We start from the raw sequence: 17,249 nt of genomic DNA on the forward strand, positions 1-17,249 counted from the left end.
CGGGGTCAAGCGTTTGGCTCATGTAGGTTTGGCTCCCCTTCCTGTGGCCTTGCCTTTCTCTCTTTTTACTATCAACTCCAGCTCTTGAGGACTTCTGCCCGTGTTCATCATACAGCTCAGAACTCTTCTTCAGCTGAGCCTTTTATTTCGTTCACAGATCAGCAAGAGGATGATGTATATTTCTGTCAAGTAAACAGTGACATGCACTGCATGTTTCACACTTGCTTTCTCAAGATGGAGCACATAAGCCTGGCAACAACTGTAACGCATTTCAACTCACGTCTTGTTGGTCATGTGCCTAGAAAGACGCTCCTCGCAAGGAAACTTTTGCAGCGCACTTTTCGTCATGTTGTCAGAAGTTAAACAAGCACACAGCAGACAGGCACTTACAGTGCTTTCATAATTGTGGGGACAAAGGTTTTGATCGCTCGCCCGAACAGGGACTTGAACCCTGGACCCTCAGATTAAAAGTCTGATGCTCTACCGACTGAGCTATCCGGGCTCTGCTCAAGGTCCCCTGGTAGACGACCGAGTGTCAATTTCCTTGCCAACTTGGCGTCAACGGGACTCGCACCGGCAGTACGTTCTGAACATTTTGCTCGTGATGAGGATTTCGTCGCTGTGAATTCAGTTCTGAAAACCAAAGGATGGGGAGCCATCCTCAAGACTTCGTGGCGCAACGGTAGCGCGTCTGACTCCAGATCAGAAGGTTGCGTGTTCAAATCACGTCGGGGTCAAGCGTTTGGCTCATGTGGGTTTGGCTCCCCTTCCTGTGGCCTTGCCTTTCTCTCTTTTTACTATCAACTCCAGCTCTTGAGGACTTCTGCCCGTGTTCATCATACAGCTCAGAACTCTTCTTCAGCTGAGCCTTTTATTTCGTTCACAGATCAGCAAGAGGATGATGTATATTTCTGTCAAGTAAACAGTGACATGCACTGCATGTTTCACACTTGCTTTCTCAAGATGGAGCACATAAGCCTGGCAACAACTGTAACGCATTTCAACTCACGTCTTGTTGGTCATGTGCCTAGAAAGACGCTCCTCGCAAGGAAACTTTTGCAGCGCACTTTTCGTCATGTTGTCAGAAGTTAAACAAACACACAGCCGACAGGCACTTACAGTGCTTTCATAATTGTGGGGACAAAGGTTTTGATCGCTCGCCCGAACAGGGACTTGAACCCTGGACCCTCAGATTAAAAGTCTGATGCTCTACCGACTGAGCTATCCGGGCTCTGCTCGAGGTCCTCTGGTAGACGACCGAGTGTCAATTTCCTTGCCAACTTGGCGTCAACGGGACTCGCACCGGCAGTACGTTCTGAACATTTTGCTCGTGATGAGGACTTCGTCGCTGTGAATTCAGTTCTGAAAACCAAAGGATGGGGAGCCATCCTCAAGACCTCTTGGCGCAACGGTAGCACGTCTGACTCCAGATCAGAAGGTTGCGTGTTCAAATCACGTCGGGGTCAAGCGTTTGGCTCATGTGGGTTTGGCTCCCCTTCCTGTGGCCTTGCCTTTCTCTCTTTTTACTATCAACTCCAGCTCTTGAGGACTTCTGCCCGTGTTCATCATACAGCTCAGAACTCTTCTTCAGCTGAGCCTTTTATTTCGTTCACAGATCAGCAAGAGGATGATGTATATTTCTGTCAAGTAAACAGTGACATGCACTGCATGTTTCACACTTGCTTTCTCAAGATGGAGCACATAAGCCTGGCAACAACTGTAACGCATTTCAACTCACGTCTTGTTGGTCATGTGCCTAGAAAGACGCTCCTCGCAAGGAAACTTTTGCAGCGCACTTTTCGTCATGTTGTCAGAAGTTAAACAAACACACAGCCGACAGGCACTTACAGTGCTTTCATAATTGTGGGGACAAAGGTTTTGATCGCTCGCCCGAACAGGGACTTGAACCCTGGACCCTCAGATTAAAAGTCTGATGCTCTACCGACTGAGCTATCCGGGCTCTGCTCAAGGTCCTCTGGTAGACGACCGAGTGTCAATTTCCTTGCCAACTTGGCGTCAACGGGACTCGCACCGGCAGTACGTTCTGAACATTTTGCTCGTGATGAGGACTTCGTCGCTGTGAATTCAGTTCTGAAAACCAAAGGATGGGGAGCCATCCTCAAGACCTCGTGGCGCAACGGTAGCGCGTCTGACTCCAGATCAGAAGGTTGCGTGTTCAAATCATGTCGGGGTCAAGCGTTTGGCTCATGTGGGTTTGGCTCCCCTTCCTGTGGCCTTGCCTTTCTCTCTTTTTACTATCAACTCCAGCTCTTGAGGACTTCTGCCCGTGTTCATCATACAGCTCAGAACTCTTCTTCAGCTGAGCCTTTTATTTCGTTCACAGATCAGCAAGAGGATGATGTATATTTCTGTCAAGTAAACAGTGACATGCACTGCATGTTTCACACTTGCTTTCTCAAGATGGAGCACATAAGCCTGGCAACAACTGTAACGCATTTCAACTCACGTCTTGTTGGTCATGTGCCTAGAAAGACGCTCCTCGCAAGGAAACTTTTGCAGCGCACTTTTCGTCATGTTGTCAGAAGTTAAACAAGCACACAGCAGACAGGCACTTACAGTGCTTTCATAATTGTGGGGACAAAGGTTTTGATCGCTCGCCCGAACAGGGACTTGAACCCTGGACCCTCAGATTAAAAGTCTGATGCTCTACCGACTGAGCTATCCGGGCTCTGCTCAAGGTCCCCTGGTAGACGACCGAGTGTCAATTTCCTTGCCAACTTGGCGTCAACGGGACTCGCACCGGCAGTACGTTCTGAACATTTTGCTCGTGATGAGGAGTTCGTCGCTGTGAATTCAGTTCTGAAAACCAAAGGATGGGGAGCCATCCTCAAGACCTCGTGGCGCAACGGTAGCGCGTCTGACTCCAGATCAGAAGGTTGCGTGTTCAAATCATGTCGGGGTCAAGCGTTTGGCTCATGTGGGTTTGGCTCCCCTTCCTGTGGCCTTGCCTTTCTCTCTTTTTACTATCAACTCCAGCTCTTGAGGACTTCTGCCCGTGTTCATCATACAGCTCAGAACTCTTCTTCAGCTGAGCCTTTTATTTCGTTCACAGATCAGCAAGAGGATGATGTATATTTCTGTCAAGTAAACAGTGACATGCACTGCATGTTTCACACTTGCTTTCTCAAGATGGAGCACATAAGCCTGGCAACAACTGTAACGCATTTCAACTCACGTCTTGTTGGTCATGTGCCTAGAAAGACGCTCCTCGCAAGGAAACTTTTGCAGCGCACTTTTCGTCATGTTGTCAGAAGTTAAACAAGCACACAGCAGACAGGCACTTACAGTGCTTTCATAATTGTGGGGACAAAGGTTTTGATCGCTCGCCCGAACAGGGACTTGAACCCTGGACCCTCAGATTAAAAGTCTGATGCTCTACCGACTGAGCTATCCGGGCTCTGCTCAAGGTCCTCTGGTAGACGACCGAGTGTCAATTTCCTTGCCAACTTGGCGTCAACGGGACTCGCACCGGCAGTACGTTCTGAACATTTTGCTCGTGATGAGGACTTCGTCGCTGTGAATTCAGTTCTGAAAACCAAAGGATGGGGAGCCATCCTCAAGACCTCGTGGCGCAACGCTAGCGCGTCTGACTCCAGATCAGAAGGTTGCGTGTTCAAATCATGTCGGGGTCAAGCGTTTGGCTCATGTGGGTTTGGCTCCCCTTCCTGTGGCCTTGCCTTTCTCTCTTTTTACTATCAACTCCAGCTCTTGAGGACTTCTGCCCGTGTTCATCATACAGCTCAGAACTCTTCTTCAGCTGAGCCTTTTATTTCGTTCACAGATCAGCAAGAGGATGATGTATATTTCTGTCAAGTAAACAGTGACATGCACTGCATGTTTCACACTTGCTTTCTCAAGATGGAGCACATAAGCCTGGCAACAACTGTAACGCATTTCAACTCACGTCTTGTTGGTCATGTGCCTAGAAAGACGCTCCTCGCAAGGAAACTTTTGCAGCGCACTTTTCGTCATGTTGTCAGAAGTTAAACAAGCACACAGCAGACAGGCACTTACAGTGCTTTCATAATTGTGGGGACAAAGGTTTTGATCGCTCGCCCGAACAGGGACTTGAACCCTGGACCCTCAGATTAAAAGTCTGATGCTCTACCGACTGAGCTATCCGGGCTCTGCTCAAGGTCCCCTGGTAGACGACCGAGTGTCAATTTCCTTGCCAACTTGGCGTCAACGGGACTCGCACCGGCAGTACGTTCTGAACATTTTGCTCGTGATGAGGAGTTCGTCGCTGTGAATTCAGTTCTGAAAACCAAAGGATGGGGAGCCATCCTCAAGACCTCGTGGCGCAACGGTAGCGCGTCTGACTCCAGATCAGAAGGTTGCGTGTTCAAATCATGTCGGGGTCAAGCGTTTGGCTCATGTGGGTTTGGCTCCCCTTCCTGTGGCCTTGCCTTTCTCTCTTTTTACTATCAACTCCAGCTCTTGAGGACTTCTGCCCGTGTTCATCATACAGCTCAGAACTCTTCTTCAGCTGAGCCTTTTATTTCGTTCACAGATCAGCAAGAGGATGATGTATATTTCTGTCAAGTAAACAGTGACATGCACTGCATGTTTCACACTTGCTTTCTCAAGATGGAGCACATAAGCCTGGCAACAACTGTAACGCATTTCAACTCACGTCTTGTTGGTCATGTGCCTAGAAAGACGCTCCTCGCAAGGAAACTTTTGCAGCGCACTTTTCGTCATGTTGTCAGAAGTTAAACAAGCACACAGCAGACAGGCACTTACAGTGCTTTCATAATTGTGGGGACAAAGGTTTTGATCGCTCGCCCGAACAGGGACTTGAACCCTGGACCCTCAGATTAAAAGTCTGATGCTCTACCGACTGAGCTATCCGGGCTCTGCTCAAGGTCCCCTGGTAGACGACCGAGTGTCAATTTCCTTGCCAACTTGGCGTCAACGGGACTCGCACCGGCAGTACGTTCTGAACATTTTGCTCGTGATGAGGATTTCGTCGCTGTGAATTCAGTTCTGAAAACCAAAGGATGGGGAGCCATCCTCAAGACTTCGTGGCGCAACGGTAGCGCGTCTGACTCCAGATCAGAAGGTTGCGTGTTCAAATCACGTCGGGGTCAAGCGTTTGGCTCATGTGGGTTTGGCTCCCCTTCCTGTGGCCTTGCCTTTCTCTCTTTTTACTATCAACTCCAGCTCTTGAGGACTTCTGCCCGTGTTCATCATACAGCTCAGAACTCTTCTTCAGCTGAGCCTTTTATTTCGTTCACAGATCAGCAAGAGGATGATGTATATTTCTGTCAAGTAAACAGTGACATGCACTGCATGTTTCACACTTGCTTTCTCAAGATGGAGCACATAAGCCTGGCAACAACTGTAACGCATTTCAACTCACGTCTTGTTGGTCATGTGCCTAGGAAGACGCTCCTCGCAAGGAAACTTTTGCAGCGCACTTTTCGTCATGTTGTCAGAAGTTAAACAAACACACAGCCGACAGGCACTTACAGTGCTTTCATAATTGTGGGGACAAAGGTTTTGATCGCTCGCCCGAACAGGGACTTGAACCCTGGACCCTCAGATTAAAAGTCTGATGCTCTACCGACTGAGCTATCCGGGCTCTGCTCGAGGTCCTCTGGTAGACGACCGAGTGTCAATTTCCTTGCCAACTTGGCGTCAACGGGACTCGCACCGGCAGTACGTTCTGAACATTTTGCTCGTGATGAGGACTTCGTCGCTGTGAATTCAGTTCTGAAAACCAAAGGATGGGGAGCCATCCTCAAGACCTCTTGGCGCAACGGTAGCGCGTCTGACTCCAGATCAGAAGGTTGCGTGTTCAAATCACGTCGGGGTCAAGCGTGTGGCTCATGTGGGTTTGGCTCCCCTTCCTGTGGCCTTGCCTTTCTCTCTTTTTACTATCAACTCCAGCTCTTGAGGACTTCTGCCCGTGTTCATCATACAGCTCAGAACTCTTCTTCAGCTGAGCCTTTTATTTCGTTCACAGATCAGCAAGAGGATGATGTATATTTCTGTCAAGTAAACAGTGACATGCACTGCATGTTTCACACTTGCTTTCTCAAGATGGAGCACATAAGCCTGGCAACAACTGTAACGCATTTCAACTCACGTCTTGTTGGTCATGTGCCTAGAAAGACGCTCCTCGCAAGGAAACTTTTGCAGCGCACTTTTCGTCATGTTGTAAGAACTTAAACAAACACACAGCCGACAGGCACTTACAGTGCTTTCATAATTGTGGGGACAAAGGTTTTGATCGCTCGCCCGAACAGGGACTTGAACCCTGGACCCTCAGATTAAAAGTCTGATGCTCTACCGACTGAGCTATTCGGGCTCTGCTCAAGGTCCTCTGGTAGACGACCGAGTGTCAATTTCCTTGCCAACTTGGCGTCAACGGGACTCGCACCGGCAGTACGTTCTGAACATTTTGCTCGTGATGAGGACTTCGTCGCTGTGATTTCAGTTCTGAAAACCAAAGGATGGGGAGCCATCCTCAAGACCTCGTGGCCCAACGGTAGCGCGTCTGACTCCAGATCAGAAGGTTACGTGTTCAATTCATGTCGGGGTCAAGCGTGTGGCTCATGTGGGTTTGGCTCCCCTTCCTGTGGCCTTGCCTTTCTCTCTTTTTACTATCAACTCCAGCTCTTGAGGACTTCTGCCCGTGTTCATCATACAGCTCAGAACTCTTCTTCAGCTGAGCCTTTTATTTCGTTCACAGATCAGCAAGAGGATGATGTATATTTCTGTCAAGTAAACAGTGACATGCACTGCATGTTTCACACTTGCTTTCTCAAGATGGAGCACATAAGCCTGGCAACAACTGTAACGCATTTCAACTCACGTCTTGTTGGTCATGTGCCTAGAAAGACGCTCCTCGCAAGGAAACTTTTGCAGCGCACTTTTCGTCATGTTGTCAGAACTTAAACAAACACACAGCCGACAGGCACTTACAGTGCTTTCATAATTGTGGGGACAAAGGTTTTGATCGCTCGCCCGAACAGGGACTTGAACCCTGGACCCTCAGATTAAAAGTCTGATGCTCTACCAACTGAGCTATCCGGGCTCTGCTCAAGGTCCTCTGGTAGACGACCGAGTGTCAAATTCCTTGCCAACTTAGCGTCAACGGGACTCGCACCGGCAGTACGTTCTGAACATTTTGCTCGTGATGAGGACTTCGTCGCTGTGAATTCAGTTCTGAAAACCAAAGGATGGGGAGCCATCCTCAAGACCTCGTGGCGCAACGGTAGGGCGTCTGACTCCAGATCAGGAGGTTGCGTGTTCAAATCACGTCGGGGTCAAGCGTGTGGCTCATGTGGGTTTGGCTCCCCTTCCTGTGGCCTTGCCTTTCTCTCTTTTTACTATCAACTCCAGCTCTTGAGGACTTCTGCCCGTGTTCATCATACAGCTCAGAACTCATCTTCAGCTGAGCCTTTTATTTCGTTCACAGATCAGCAAGAGGATGATGTATATTTCTGTCAAGTAAACAGTGACATGCACTGCATGTTTCACACTTGCTTTCTCAAGATGGAGCACATAAGCCTGGCAACAACTGTAACGCATTTCAACTCACGTCTTGTTGGCCATGTGCCTAGAAAGACGCTCCTCGCAAGGAAACTTTTGCAGCGCACTTTTCGTCATGTTGTCAGAAGTTAAACAAACACACAGCCGACAGGCACTTACAGTGCTTTCATAATTGTGGGGACAAAGGTTTTGATCGCTCGCCCGAACAGGGACTTGAACATTGGATCCTCAGATTAAAAGTCTGACGCTCTACCGACTGAGCTATCCGGGCTCTGCTCAAGGTCCTTTGGTAGACGACCGAGTGTCAATTTCTTTGCCAACTTGGCGTCAACGGGACTCGCACCGGCAGTACGTTCTGAACATTTTGCTCGTGATGAGGACTTCGTCGCTGTGAATTCAGTTCTGAAAACCAAAGGATGGGGAGCCATCCTCAAGACCTCGTGGCGCAACGGTAGCGCGTCTGACTCCAGATCAGAAGGTTGCGTGTTCAAATCACGTCGGGGTCAAGCGTGTGGCTCATGTGGGTTTGGCTCCCCTTCCTGTGGCCTTGCCTTTCTCTCTTTTTACTATCAACTCCAGCTCTTGAGGACTTCTGCCCGTGTTCATCATACAGCTCAGAACTCTTCTTCAGCTGAGCCTTTTATTTCGTTCACAGATCAGCAAGAGGATGATGTATATTTCTGTCAAGTAAACAGTGACATGCACTGCATGTTTCACACTTGCTTTCTCAAGATGGAGCACGTAAGCCTGGCAACAACTGTAACGCATTTCAACTCACGTCTTGTTGGTCATGTGCCTAGAAAGACGCTCCTCGCAAGGAAACTTTTGCAGCGCACTTTTCGTCATGTTGTCAGAAGTTAAACAAACACACAGCCGACAGGCACTTACAGTGCTTTCATAATTGTGGGGACAAAGGTTTTGATCGCTCGCCCGAACAGGGACTTGAACATTGGATCCTCAGATTAAAAGTCTGACGCTCTACCGACTGAGCTATCCGGGCTCTGCTCAAGGTCCTCTGGTAGACGACCGAGGGTCAATTTCCTTGCCAACTTGGCGTCAATGGGACTCGCACCGGCAGTACGTTTTGAACATTTTGCTCGTGATGAGGACTTCATCGCTGTGAATTCAGTTCTGAAAAACAAAGGATGGGGAGCCATCCTCAAGACCTTGTGGCGCAACGGTAGCGCGTCTGACTCCAGATCAGAAGGTTGCGTGTTCAAATCACGTCGGGGTCAAGCGTTTGGCTCATGTGGGTTTGGCTCCCCTTCCTGTGGCCTTGCCTTTCTCTCTTTTTACTATCAACTCCAGCTCTTGAGGACTTCTGCCCGTGTTCATCATACAGCTCAGAACTCTTCTTCAGCTGAGCCTTTTATTTCGTTCACAGATCAGCAAGAGGATGATGTATATTTCTGTCAAGTAAACAGTGACATGCACTGCATGTTTCACACTTGCTTTCTCAAGATGGAGCACATAAGCCTGGCAACAACTGTAACGCATTTCAACTCACGTCTTGTTGGTCATGTGCCTAGAAAGACGCTCCTCGCAAGGAAACTTTTGCAGCGCACTTTTCGTCATGTTGTCAGAAGTTAAACAAACACACAGCCGACAGGCACTTACAGTGCTTTCATAATTGTGGGGACAAAGGTTTTGATCGCTCGCCCGAACAGGGACTTGAACCCTGGACCCTCAGATTAAAAGTCTGATGCTCTACCGACTGAGCTATCCGGGCTCTGCTCGAGGTCCTCTGGTAGACGACCGAGTGTCAATTTCTTTGCCAACTTTTTACTATCAACTCCAGCTCTTGAGGACTTCTGCCCGTGTTCATCATACAGCTCAGAACTCTTCTTCAGCTGAGCCTTTTATTTCGTTCACAGATCAGCAAGAGGATGATGTATATTTCTGTCAAGTAAACAGTGACATGCACTGCATGTTTCACACTTGCTTTCTCAAGATGGAGCACATAAGCCTGGCAACAACTGTAACGCATTTCAACTCACGTCTTGTTGGTCATGTGCCTAGAAAGACGCTTCTCGCAAGGAAACTTTTGCAGCGCACTTTTCGTCATGTTGTCAGAAGTTAAACAAACACACAGCCGACAGGCACTTACAGTGCTTTCATAATTGTGGGGACAAAGGTTTTGATCGCTCGCCCGAACAGGGACTTGAACCCTGGACCCTCAGATTAAAAGTCTGATGCTCTACCGACTGAGCTAACCGGGCTCTGCTCGAGGTCCTCTGGTAGACGACCGAGTGTCAATTTCTTTGCCAACTTGGCGTCAACGGGACTCGCACCGGCAGTACGTTCTGAACATTTTGCTCGTGATGAGGACTTCGTCGCTGTGAATTCAGTTCTGAAAACCAAAGGATGGGGAGCCATCCTCAAGACCTCGTGGCGCAACGGTAGCGCGTCTGACTCCAGATCAGAAGGTTGCGTGTTCAAATCACGTCGGGGTCAAGCGTGTGGCTCATGTGGGTTTGGCTCCCCTTCCTGTGGCCTTGCCTTTCTCTCTTTTTACTATCAACTCCAGCTCTTGAGGACTTCTGCCCGTGTTCATCATACAGCTCAGAACTCTTCTTCAGCTGAGCCTTTTATTTCGTTCACAGATCAGCAAGAGGATGATGTATATTTCTGTCAAGTAAACAGTGACATGCACTGCATGTTTCACACTTGCTTTCTCAAGATGGAGCACGTAAGCCTGGCAACAACTGTAACGCATTTCAACTCACGTCTTGTTGGTCATGTGCCTAGAAAGACGCTCCTCGCAAGGAAACTTTTGCAGCGCACTTTTCGTCATGTTGTCAGAAGTTAAACAAACACACAGCCGACAGGCACTTACAGTGCTTTCATAATTGTGGGGACAAAGGTTTTGATCGCTCGCCCGAACAGGGACTTGAACATTGGATCCTCAGATTAAAAGTCTGACGCTCTACCGACTGAGCTATCCGGGCTCTGCTCAAGGTCCTCTGGTAGACGACCGAGGGTCAATTTCCTTGCCAACTTGGCGTCAATGGGACTCGCACCGGCAGTACGTTTTGAACATTTTGCTCGTGATGAGGACTTCATCGCTGTGAATTCAGTTCTGAAAAACAAAGGATGGGGAGCCATCCTCAAGACCTCGTGGCGCAACGGTAGCGCGTCTGATTCCAGATCAGAAGGTTGCGTGTTCAAATCACGTCGGGGTCAAGCGTTTGGCTCATGTGGGTTTGGCTCCCCTTCCTGTGGCCTTGCCTTTCTCTCTTTTTACTATCAACTCCAGCTCTTGAGGACTTCTGCCCGTGTTCATCATACAGCTCAGAACTCTTCTTCAGCTGAGCCTTTTATTTCGTTCACAGATCAGCAAGAGGATGATGTATATTTCTGTCAAGTAAACAGTGACATGCACTGCATGTTTCACACTTGCTTTCTCAAGATGGAGCACATAAGCCTGGCAACAACTGTAACGCATTTCAACTCACGTCTTGTTGGCCATGTGCCTAGAAAGACGCTCCTCGCAAGGAAACTTTTGCAGCGCACTTTTCGTCATGTTGTCAGAAGTTAAACAAACACACAGCCGACAGGCACTTACAGTGCTTTCATAATTGTGGGGACAAAGGTTTTGATCGCTCGCCCGAACAGGGACTTGAACATTGGATCCTCAGATTAAAAGTCTGACGCTCTACCGACTGAGCTATCCGGGCTCTGCTCAAGGTCCTTTGGTAGACGACCGAGTGTCAATTTCTTTGCCAACTTGGCGTCAACGGGACTCGCACCGGCAGTACGTTCTGAACATTTTGCTCGTGATGAGGACTTCGTCGCTGTGAATTCAGTTCTGAAAACCAAAGGATGGGGAGCCATCCTCAAGACCTCGTGGCGCAACGGTAGCGCGTCTGACTCCAGATCAGAAGGTTGCGTGTTCAAATCACGTCGGGGTCAAGCGTGTGGCTCATGTGGGTTTGGCTCCCCTTCCTGTGGCCTTGCCTTTCTCTCTTTTTACTATCAACTCCAGCTCTTGAGGACTTCTGCCCGTGTTCATCATACAGCTCAGAACTCTTCTTCAGCTGAGCCTTTTATTTCGTTCACAGATCAGCAAGAGGATGATGTATATTTCTGTCAAGTAAACAGTGACATGCACTGCATGTTTCACACTTGCTTTCTCAAGATGGAGCACGTAAGCCTGGCAACAACTGTAACGCATTTCAACTCACGTCTTGTTGGTCATGTGCCTAGAAAGACGCTCCTCGCAAGGAAACTTTTGCAGCGCACTTTTCGTCATGTTGTCAGAAGTTAAACAAACACACAGCCGACAGGCACTTACAGTGCTTTCATAATTGTGGGGACAAAGGTTTTGATCGCTCGCCCGAACAGGGACTTGAACATTGGATCCTCAGATTAAAAGTCTGACGCTCTACCGACTGAGCTATCCGGGCTCTGCTCAAGGTCCTCTGGTAGACGACCGAGGGTCAATTTCCTTGCCAACTTGGCGTCAATGGGACTCGCACCGGCAGTACGTTTTGAACATTTTGCTCGTGATGAGGACTTCATCGCTGTGAATTCAGTTCTGAAAAACAAAGGATGGGGAGCCATCCTCAAGACCTTGTGGCGCAACGGTAGCGCGTCTGACTCCAGATCAGAAGGTTGCGTGTTCAAATCACGTCGGGGTCAAGCGTTTGGCTCATGTGGGTTTGGCTCCCCTTCCTGTGGCCTTGCCTTTCTCTCTTTTTACTATCAACTCCAGCTCTTGAGGACTTCTGCCCGTGTTCATCATACAGCTCAGAACTCTTCTTCAGCTGAGCCTTTTATTTCGTTCACAGATCAGCAAGAGGATGATGTATATTTCTGTCAAGTAAACAGTGACATGCACTGCATGTTTCACACTTGCTTTCTCAAGATGGAGCACATAAGCCTGGCAACAACTGTAACGCATTTCAACTCACGTCTTGTTGGTCATGTGCCTAGAAAGACGCTCCTCGCAAGGAAACTTTTGCAGCGCACTTTTCGTCATGTTGTCAGAAGTTAAACAAACACACAGCCGACAGGCACTTACAGTGCTTTCATAATTGTGGGGACAAAGGTTTTGATCGCTCGCCCGAACAGGGACTTGAACCCTGGACCCTCAGATTAAAAGTCTGATGCTCTACCGACTGAGCTATCCGGGCTCTGCTCGAGGTCCTCTGGTAGACGACCGAGTGTCAATTTCTTTGCCAACTTTTTACTATCAACTCCAGCTCTTGAGGACTTCTGCCCGTGTTCATCATACAGCTCAGAACTCTTCTTCAGCTGAGCCTTTTATTTCGTTCACAGATCAGCAAGAGGATGATGTATATTTCTGTCAAGTAAACAGTGACATGCACTGCATGTTTCACACTTGCTTTCTCAAGATGGAGCACATAAGCCTGGCAACAACTGTAACGCATTTCAACTCACGTCTTGTTGGTCATGTGCCTAGAAAGACGCTTCTCGCAAGGAAACTTTTGCAGCGCACTTTTCGTCATGTTGTCAGAAGTTAAACAAACACACAGCCGACAGGCACTTACAGTGCTTTCATAATTGTGGGGACAAAGGTTTTGATCGCTCGCCCGAACAGGGACTTGAACCCTGGACCCTCAGATTAAAAGTCTGATGCTCTACCGACTGAGCTAACCGGGCTCTGCTCGAGGTCCTCTGGTAGACGACCGAGTGTCAATTTCTTTGCCAACTTGGCGTCAACGGGACTCGCACCGGCAGTACGTTCTGAACATTTTGCTCGTGATGAGGACTTCGTCGCTGTGAATTCAGTTCTGAAAACCAAAGGATGGGGAGCCATCCTCAAGACCTCGTGGCGCAACGGTAGCGCGTCTGACTCCAGATCAGAAGGTTGCGTGTTCAAATCACGTCGGGGTCAAGCGTGTGGCTCATGTGGGTTTGGCTCCCCTTCCTGTGGCCTTGCCTTTCTCTCTTTTTACTATCAACTCCAGCTCTTGAGGACTTCTGCCCGTGTTCATCATACAGCTCAGAACTCTTCTTCAGCTGAGCCTTTTATTTCGTTCACAGATCAGCAAGAGGATGATGTATATTTCTGTCAAGTAAACAGTGACATGCACTGCATGTTTCACACTTGCTTTCTCAAGATGGAGCACGTAAGCCTGGCAACAACTGTAACGCATTTCAACTCACGTCTTGTTGGTCATGTGCCTAGAAAGACGCTCCTCGCAAGGAAACTTTTGCAGCGCACTTTTCGTCATGTTGTCAGAAGTTAAACAAACACACAGCCGACAGGCACTTACAGTGCTTTCATAATTGTGGGGACAAAGGTTTTGATCGCTCGCCCGAACAGGGACTTGAACATTGGATCCTCAGATTAAAAGTCTGACGCTCTACCGACTGAGCTATCCGGGCTCTGCTCAAGGTCCTCTGGTAGACGACCGAGGGTCAATTTCCTTGCCAACTTGGCGTCAATGGGACTCGCACCGGCAGTACGTTTTGAACATTTTGCTCGTGATGAGGACTTCATCGCTGTGAATTCAGTTCTGAAAAACAAAGGATGGGGAGCCATCCTCAAGACCTCGTGGCGCAACGGTAGCGCGTCTGATTCCAGATCAGAAGGTTGCGTGTTCAAATCACGTCGGGGTCAAGCGTTTGGCTCATGTGGGTTTGGCTCCCCTTCCTGTGGCCTTGCCTTTCTCTCTTTTTACTATCAACTCCAGCTCTTGAGGACTTCTGCCCGTGTTCATCATACAGCTCAGAACTCTTCTTCAGCTGAGCCTTTTATTTCGTTCACAGATCAGCAAGAGGATGATGTATATTTCTGTCAAGTAAACAGTGACATGCACTGCATGTTTCACACTTGCTTTCTCAAGATGGAGCACATAAGCCTGGCAACAACTGTAACGCATTTCAACTCACGTCTTGTTGGTCATGTGCCTAGAAAGACGCTCCTCGCAAGGAAACTTTTGCAGCGCACTTTTCGTCATGTTGTCAGAAGTTAAACAAACACACAGCCGACAGGCACTTACAGTGCTTTCATAATTGTGGGGACAAAGGTTTTGATCGCTCGCCCGAACAGGGACTTGAACCCTGGACCCTCAGATTAAAAGTCTGATGCTCTACCGACTGAGCTATCCGGGCTCTGCTCGAGGTCCTCTGGTAGACGACCGAGTGTCAATTTCTTTGCCAACTTTTTACTATCAACTCCAGCTCTTGAGGACTTCTGCCCGTGTTCATCATACAGCTCAGAACTCTTCTTCAGCTGAGCCTTTTATTTCGTTCACAGATCAGCAAGAGGATGATGTATATTTCTGTCAAGTAAACAGTGACATGCACTGCATGTTTCACACTTGCTTTCTCAAGATGGAGCACATAAGCCTGGCAACAACTGTAACGCATTTCAACTCACGTCTTGTTGGTCATGTGCCTAGAAAGACGCTTCTCGCAAGGAAACTTTTGCAGCGCACTTTTCGTCATGTTGTCAGAAGTTAAACAAACACACAGCCGACAGGCACTTACAGTGCTTTCATAATTGTGGGGACAAAGGTTTTGATCGCTCGCCCGAACAGGGACTTGAACCCTGGACCCTCAGATTAAAAGTCTGATGCTCTACCGACTGAGCTAACCGGGCTCTGCTCGAGGTCCTCTGGTAGACGACCGAGTGTCAATTTCTTTGCCAACTTGGCGTCAACGGGACTCGCACCGGCAGTACGTTCTGAACATTTTGCTCGTGATGAGGACTTCGTCGCTGTGAATTCAGTTCTGAAAACCAAAGGATGGGGAGCCATCCTCAAGACCTCGTGGCGCAACGGTAGCGCGTCTGACTCCAGATCAGAAGGTTGCGTGTTCAAATCACGTCGGGGTCAAGCGTGTGGCTCATGTGGGTTTGGCTCCCCTTCCTGTGGCCTTGCCTTTCTCTCTTTTTACTATCAACTCCAGCTCTTGAGGACTTCTGCCCGTGTTCATCATACAGCTCAGAACTCTTCTTCAGCTGAGCCTTTTATTTCGTTCACAGATCAGCAAGAGGATGATGTATATTTCTGTCAAGTAAACAGTGACATGCACTGCATGTTTCACACTTGCTTTCTCAAGATGGAGCACGTAAGCCTGGCAACAACTGTAACGCATTTCAACTCACGTCTTGTTGGTCATGTGCCTAGAAAGACGCTCCTCGCAAGGAAACTTTTGCAGCGCACTTTTCGTCATGTTGTCAGAAGTTAAACAAACACACAGCCGACAGGCACTTACAGTGCTTTCATAATTGTGGGGACAAAGGTTTTGATCGCTCGCCCGAACAGGGACTTGAACCCTGGACCCTCAGATTAAAAGTCTGACGCTCTACCGACTGAGCTATCCGGGCTCTGCTCAAGGTCCTCTGGTAGACGACCGAGGGTCAATTTCCTTGCCAACTTGGCGTCAATGGGACTCGCACCGGCAGTACGTTTTGAACATTTTGCTCGTGATGAGGACTTCATCGCTGTGAATTCAGTTCTGAAAAACAAAGGATGGGGAGCCATCCTCAAGACCTCGTGGCGCAACGGTAGCGCGTCTGACTCCAGATCAGAAGGTTGCGTGTTCAAATCACGTCGGGGTCAAGCGTTTGGCTCATGTGGGTTTGGCTCCCCTTCCTGTGCCCTTGCCTTTCTCTCTTTTTACTATCAACTCCAGCTCTTGAGGACTTCTGCCCGTGTTCATCATACAGCTCAGAACTCTTCTTCAGCTGAGCCTTTTATTTCGTTCACAGATCAGCAAGAGGATGATGTATATTTCTGTCAAGTAAACAGTGACATGCACTGCATGTTTCACACTTGCTTTCTCAAGATGGAGCACATAAGCCTGGCAACAACTGTAACGCATTTCAACTCACGTCTTGTTGGTCATGTGCCTAGAAAGACGCTCCTCGCAAGGAAACTTTTGCAGCGCACTTTTCGTCATGTTGTAAGAACTTAAACAAACACACAGCCGACAGGCACTTACAGTGCTTTCATAATTGTGGGGACAAAGGTTTTGATCGCTCGCCCGAACAGGGACTTGAACCCTGGACCCTCAGATTAAAAGTCTGATGCTCTACCGACTGAGCTATTCGGGCTCTGCTCAAGGTCCTCTGGTAGACGACCGAGTGTCAATTTCCTTGCCAACTTGGCGTCAACGGGACTCGCACCGGCAGTACGTTCTGAACATTTTGCTCGTGATGAGGACTTCGTCGCTGTGATTTCAGTTCTGAAAACCAAAGGATGGGGAGCCATCCTCAAGACCTCGTGGCCCAACGGTAGCGCGTCTGACTCCAGATCAGAAGGTTACGTGTTCAATTCATGTCGGGGTCAAGCGTGTGGCTCATGTGGGTTTGGCTCCCCTTCCTGTGGCCTTGCCTTTCTCTCTTTTTACTATCAACTCCAGCTCTTGAGGACTTCTGCCCGTGTTCATCATACAGCTCAGAACTCATCTTCAGCTGAGCCTTTTATTTCGTTCACAGATCAGCAAGAGGATGATGTATATTTCTGTCAAGTAAACAGTGACATGCACTGCATGTTTCACACTTGCTTTCTCAAGATGGAGCACATAAGCCTGGCAACAACTGTAACGCATTTCAACTCACGTCTTGTTGGCCATGTGCCTAGAAAGACGCTCCTCGCAAGGAAACTTTTGCAGCGCACTTTTCGTCATGTTGTCAGAAGTTAAACAAACACACAGCCGACAGGCACTTACAGTGCTTTCATAATTGTGGGGACAAAGGTTTTGATCGCTCGCCCGAACAGGGACTTGAACATTGGATCCTCAGATTAAAA

General features: G+C 48.6%; 30 non-coding genes across 30 annotated transcripts; 15 read left to right on the forward strand and 15 right to left on the reverse strand.

Annotated features, from left to right (window-relative positions):
- Positions 1 to 429: 429 nt before the first annotated feature.
- trnak-uuu (transfer RNA lysine (anticodon UUU)) lies at positions 430 to 502 on the reverse strand. Its single transcript has one exon. It is a non-coding gene; the product is annotated as a tRNA-Lys (tRNA).
- A 163-nt stretch (positions 503 to 665) lies between these two features.
- Positions 666 to 737, forward strand: trnaw-cca (transfer RNA tryptophan (anticodon CCA)). Its single transcript has one exon. It is a non-coding gene; the product is annotated as a tRNA-Trp (tRNA).
- Positions 738 to 1,158: 421 nt separating this feature from the next.
- trnak-uuu (transfer RNA lysine (anticodon UUU)) lies at positions 1,159 to 1,231 on the reverse strand. The gene has a single exon. It is a non-coding gene; the product is annotated as a tRNA-Lys (tRNA).
- Positions 1,232 to 1,887: 656 nt separating this feature from the next.
- trnak-uuu (transfer RNA lysine (anticodon UUU)) lies at positions 1,888 to 1,960 on the reverse strand. Its single transcript has one exon. It is a non-coding gene; the product is annotated as a tRNA-Lys (tRNA).
- Positions 1,961 to 2,123: 163 nt separating this feature from the next.
- On the forward strand, positions 2,124 to 2,195 carry trnaw-cca (transfer RNA tryptophan (anticodon CCA)). Its single transcript has one exon. It is a non-coding gene; the product is annotated as a tRNA-Trp (tRNA).
- Positions 2,196 to 2,616: 421 nt separating this feature from the next.
- On the reverse strand, positions 2,617 to 2,689 carry trnak-uuu (transfer RNA lysine (anticodon UUU)). Its single transcript has one exon. It is a non-coding gene; the product is annotated as a tRNA-Lys (tRNA).
- A 163-nt stretch (positions 2,690 to 2,852) lies between these two features.
- trnaw-cca (transfer RNA tryptophan (anticodon CCA)) lies at positions 2,853 to 2,924 on the forward strand. The gene has a single exon. It is a non-coding gene; the product is annotated as a tRNA-Trp (tRNA).
- A 421-nt stretch (positions 2,925 to 3,345) lies between these two features.
- On the reverse strand, positions 3,346 to 3,418 carry trnak-uuu (transfer RNA lysine (anticodon UUU)). Its single transcript has one exon. It is a non-coding gene; the product is annotated as a tRNA-Lys (tRNA).
- Positions 3,419 to 4,074: 656 nt separating this feature from the next.
- trnak-uuu (transfer RNA lysine (anticodon UUU)) lies at positions 4,075 to 4,147 on the reverse strand. Its single transcript has one exon. It is a non-coding gene; the product is annotated as a tRNA-Lys (tRNA).
- Positions 4,148 to 4,310: 163 nt separating this feature from the next.
- On the forward strand, positions 4,311 to 4,382 carry trnaw-cca (transfer RNA tryptophan (anticodon CCA)). Its single transcript has one exon. It is a non-coding gene; the product is annotated as a tRNA-Trp (tRNA).
- Positions 4,383 to 4,803: 421 nt separating this feature from the next.
- trnak-uuu (transfer RNA lysine (anticodon UUU)) lies at positions 4,804 to 4,876 on the reverse strand. The gene has a single exon. It is a non-coding gene; the product is annotated as a tRNA-Lys (tRNA).
- A 163-nt stretch (positions 4,877 to 5,039) lies between these two features.
- On the forward strand, positions 5,040 to 5,111 carry trnaw-cca (transfer RNA tryptophan (anticodon CCA)). The gene has a single exon. It is a non-coding gene; the product is annotated as a tRNA-Trp (tRNA).
- Positions 5,112 to 5,532: 421 nt separating this feature from the next.
- Positions 5,533 to 5,605, reverse strand: trnak-uuu (transfer RNA lysine (anticodon UUU)). The gene has a single exon. It is a non-coding gene; the product is annotated as a tRNA-Lys (tRNA).
- A 656-nt stretch (positions 5,606 to 6,261) lies between these two features.
- trnak-uuu (transfer RNA lysine (anticodon UUU)) lies at positions 6,262 to 6,334 on the reverse strand. Its single transcript has one exon. It is a non-coding gene; the product is annotated as a tRNA-Lys (tRNA).
- Positions 6,335 to 6,990: 656 nt separating this feature from the next.
- Positions 6,991 to 7,063, reverse strand: trnak-uuu (transfer RNA lysine (anticodon UUU)). Its single transcript has one exon. It is a non-coding gene; the product is annotated as a tRNA-Lys (tRNA).
- Positions 7,064 to 7,955: 892 nt separating this feature from the next.
- Positions 7,956 to 8,027, forward strand: trnaw-cca (transfer RNA tryptophan (anticodon CCA)). The gene has a single exon. It is a non-coding gene; the product is annotated as a tRNA-Trp (tRNA).
- A 657-nt stretch (positions 8,028 to 8,684) lies between these two features.
- Positions 8,685 to 8,756, forward strand: trnaw-cca (transfer RNA tryptophan (anticodon CCA)). The gene has a single exon. It is a non-coding gene; the product is annotated as a tRNA-Trp (tRNA).
- Positions 8,757 to 9,177: 421 nt separating this feature from the next.
- trnak-uuu (transfer RNA lysine (anticodon UUU)) lies at positions 9,178 to 9,250 on the reverse strand. Its single transcript has one exon. It is a non-coding gene; the product is annotated as a tRNA-Lys (tRNA).
- Positions 9,251 to 9,903: 653 nt separating this feature from the next.
- Positions 9,904 to 9,975, forward strand: trnaw-cca (transfer RNA tryptophan (anticodon CCA)). The gene has a single exon. It is a non-coding gene; the product is annotated as a tRNA-Trp (tRNA).
- A 657-nt stretch (positions 9,976 to 10,632) lies between these two features.
- Positions 10,633 to 10,704, forward strand: trnaw-cca (transfer RNA tryptophan (anticodon CCA)). The gene has a single exon. It is a non-coding gene; the product is annotated as a tRNA-Trp (tRNA).
- Positions 10,705 to 11,361: 657 nt separating this feature from the next.
- Positions 11,362 to 11,433, forward strand: trnaw-cca (transfer RNA tryptophan (anticodon CCA)). The gene has a single exon. It is a non-coding gene; the product is annotated as a tRNA-Trp (tRNA).
- A 657-nt stretch (positions 11,434 to 12,090) lies between these two features.
- Positions 12,091 to 12,162, forward strand: trnaw-cca (transfer RNA tryptophan (anticodon CCA)). Its single transcript has one exon. It is a non-coding gene; the product is annotated as a tRNA-Trp (tRNA).
- Positions 12,163 to 12,583: 421 nt separating this feature from the next.
- Positions 12,584 to 12,656, reverse strand: trnak-uuu (transfer RNA lysine (anticodon UUU)). Its single transcript has one exon. It is a non-coding gene; the product is annotated as a tRNA-Lys (tRNA).
- A 653-nt stretch (positions 12,657 to 13,309) lies between these two features.
- Positions 13,310 to 13,381, forward strand: trnaw-cca (transfer RNA tryptophan (anticodon CCA)). Its single transcript has one exon. It is a non-coding gene; the product is annotated as a tRNA-Trp (tRNA).
- A 657-nt stretch (positions 13,382 to 14,038) lies between these two features.
- On the forward strand, positions 14,039 to 14,110 carry trnaw-cca (transfer RNA tryptophan (anticodon CCA)). The gene has a single exon. It is a non-coding gene; the product is annotated as a tRNA-Trp (tRNA).
- A 421-nt stretch (positions 14,111 to 14,531) lies between these two features.
- trnak-uuu (transfer RNA lysine (anticodon UUU)) lies at positions 14,532 to 14,604 on the reverse strand. The gene has a single exon. It is a non-coding gene; the product is annotated as a tRNA-Lys (tRNA).
- Positions 14,605 to 15,257: 653 nt separating this feature from the next.
- Positions 15,258 to 15,329, forward strand: trnaw-cca (transfer RNA tryptophan (anticodon CCA)). Its single transcript has one exon. It is a non-coding gene; the product is annotated as a tRNA-Trp (tRNA).
- A 421-nt stretch (positions 15,330 to 15,750) lies between these two features.
- trnak-uuu (transfer RNA lysine (anticodon UUU)) lies at positions 15,751 to 15,823 on the reverse strand. The gene has a single exon. It is a non-coding gene; the product is annotated as a tRNA-Lys (tRNA).
- Positions 15,824 to 15,986: 163 nt separating this feature from the next.
- trnaw-cca (transfer RNA tryptophan (anticodon CCA)) lies at positions 15,987 to 16,058 on the forward strand. Its single transcript has one exon. It is a non-coding gene; the product is annotated as a tRNA-Trp (tRNA).
- Positions 16,059 to 16,479: 421 nt separating this feature from the next.
- trnak-uuu (transfer RNA lysine (anticodon UUU)) lies at positions 16,480 to 16,552 on the reverse strand. The gene has a single exon. It is a non-coding gene; the product is annotated as a tRNA-Lys (tRNA).
- Between the last annotated feature and the right edge of the window lie 697 nt (positions 16,553 to 17,249).

This window comes from Hoplias malabaricus, chromosome 14 (genome assembly GCF_029633855.1).
Source record: "Hoplias malabaricus isolate fHopMal1 chromosome 14, fHopMal1.hap1, whole genome shotgun sequence".
Taxonomy (NCBI): domain Eukaryota; kingdom Metazoa; phylum Chordata; class Actinopteri; order Characiformes; family Erythrinidae; genus Hoplias; species Hoplias malabaricus.